This window comes from Dendrobium catenatum, unplaced genomic scaffold, assembly GCF_001605985.2.
Source record: "Dendrobium catenatum unplaced genomic scaffold, ASM160598v2 fragScaff_scaffold_1297, whole genome shotgun sequence".
Classification (NCBI taxonomy): Eukaryota; Viridiplantae; Streptophyta; class Magnoliopsida; order Asparagales; family Orchidaceae; genus Dendrobium; species Dendrobium catenatum.
In genome coordinates this window covers 1464139-1466818 of record NW_021319759.1, presented here as the reverse complement: position 1 = coordinate 1466818, position 2680 = coordinate 1464139, and positions in this window count along the sequence as shown.

Sequence of the window (2680 nt, the reverse complement as noted above, 5' to 3'; positions counted from 1 at the left end):
CAATTGTGGAAGTTGTTCGGTTGAATTTATGTGATTGAAAACGACGATTAATGAATCATTATTCTTGAAAAAAATATGGTGGACGTCAAGATTTAGGCTTCGTTTGGGACGATTTTTTTATTACTTCTTAAAACAGTTTTTTAATATAAAAAGAAAGTTGTTTTAAGAAGCAGTAAGAAAGTCGTCCGAAACGAAGTCTTGCTTAAGAAAATTGGTATGTGGTAAGTACCAAAAGAAGCACTACAAAAGTCGTACCAAACGAAGCCTAATAACCCAAAAATTTGCCTAAAGATCAGGGAAAATCATAAGCAATAGAATTGGGCTCGAGAGATTATGGGCAAAGATGTGTTTCTTCATGGCCTTGACTAAGAGCCACAATCCAATAGCTATTATTGAAGTAAATTTGAAATCTGGTGAAAATTATTGGAGTGTGCTTGAAGAAGTAAATAACACTTTTAGATGTATATATTGAGATGAAGCACAAAAATACCATCAAATTAGGATAAAATGAGCTTGATGGAGTTATTAATATTGTCAATATTGAGACACAAGCAAGTCATCATCATAAAGAATGTGAGATATTTGTATGTTTCTCGTGCTAGTTTCATTGTAGGAACTGTTGTTGATGTGATGTTAAAAAATATTAGAGAGGTTGCCCGTTACAATACAAAAAAAAAGGTAGGGGGAAAGTGAATTCCCCTATCTCAAGTCGGATTTGGATCCAAAGTACCACTCAAGAGAATCGTTTAGATAAATAGAGTAATATATCAGAAATAAGGTTGTTGATATTGTCAATGAACTTGCTAGAGGATCATTTTTGTCTCATCTTTATATCGAAGAAATTTTTTGACACCGTATTAAAGATATCAAGTTTGGCACATAATATATTTTCCAGTCTAGAACTTAGATATAAATTATATAATATTGAATTTGAAAACAATTAAATTTATTTTAAAATTAACATAATAATTGTTATATAATATTAACTTCAAAGAAATTTAATAAATTTAAACTTATTTTAATATAATTTATATTTGAATTGTATAAAATAAAATTTCCGCATGTGCTAGCTTTGGGTGTGAGAAAAGAATATTCAAACTAGAATAGTAGAATGCAATTGAAATTCCAAAAAAAAAAAAAAAAGAATAATAAAAATTTCATGATGAAAATGACTTGAAGGTTCTAACCAAGGGACATGTGTGTTAGATAGCCAAATGCTAAGAAAAAAGGGCTGTCGATTTTGACCGGCACTTTGCTTTTATTGGTCAAATCTATCCAAAATTTTCAACAATGAAGACTGTTCGCTCTTTTATTTTTATAACCACGACCCCACCTAACTAAGACAAAAACAGATGCACCTTTATTTAAAGCTTTTACTTTTGTTTAAAATAATTGAGCTATTTTAGTTGTCACCAATGAGGTTTAGTTTGCTTCATTTAAGAATGTTTTAGCTATTTTATTATTTAAAACTTGACCACCAATCTCCCAACCAATGATTTCCAGACTATTTTCTCCCAAACTTTATCGTCTGATTATGATCATCAGACTGCTAACGCTGTGTTACGATCCTTTATCATTGTCACTTAGTTATATCAACATCAGCTAAATTCGTGAGTTCTCGTCACACGGTGTTGCCCATAAAAATAGTTGCATGTCATTGATGCCAACTATAACTCAAGACATCAGAACTAAGAATTACGTTTGAGCTATTAGTCTCTGATATCTTCTCTTCAAAGAAGAAAGATCAAATGGATACTAAGTGATCATATCTTGAAGATAACTCCCATGCCCTAAAATTCTTTCAACTTGTATCAAAGAATATATTATATAAGTTTTATGTCTACTATACTGTGTTAACTTCTTTTCCAATCGTATGAAACAACAAGATTTGCAACTAATAATAAATTAAATACTAATGGAAGAATTTGTTCAATTGGCCTAGATTACATGCGTGGTATTTTTGCATTTAGATTTTACATGTAAAAACTCTAATGTCTCTTACAACTCTTCCATTATTTATGCATATATTAAATTTTCATATAATATTAAGGTATTAAACCCTTTCACCACATTACTATGTTACTTTAATATATAACAAAAATTAAGCTAGAAATATACATTAAAAAAACTTATATTGTCACATTCTTAATTTATGCATGCATGATTACGAATAGAAGTTTTCAGTAATTCATTAATCATACTTTTTTTGACATATTAGGAGATTCAAACATGGGCGAGATCAAGAGGAATTTTTCTTTTGTTGACGAGCAAGCCTACAACCCGATCTCTATTTTTATTTTTATTTTTTTATTTTTTTTTTTTTTTGTTTTTTTGAGAAAATCCGGGGTTAAGCCCATATATTAAAAGAAATCAAATACAAGTAAAACTGCAGTTAAGGATCAAAAAATACAATCATTAGACTGAGAGAAAAAAAGACCAAAACTCAAATAACAAAAACTATCAGAAGATAGTAGTCATTGCAGCGGAGAAGGCTCCGGTTGCCAAGCTATACCGAAGGCAATAGTAGCAAAGTAGCAGCATACATAAGATGATAGAGTGGCCGTCACAGAACCTCCAATCGCAACCCGATCTCTAATTATACTTTATGAAAGCAAAGAAAAGAACTTATATCATTAGTTTAAGGTTTAAAAAGACAAAAAAAGAATTATGGTATTATATA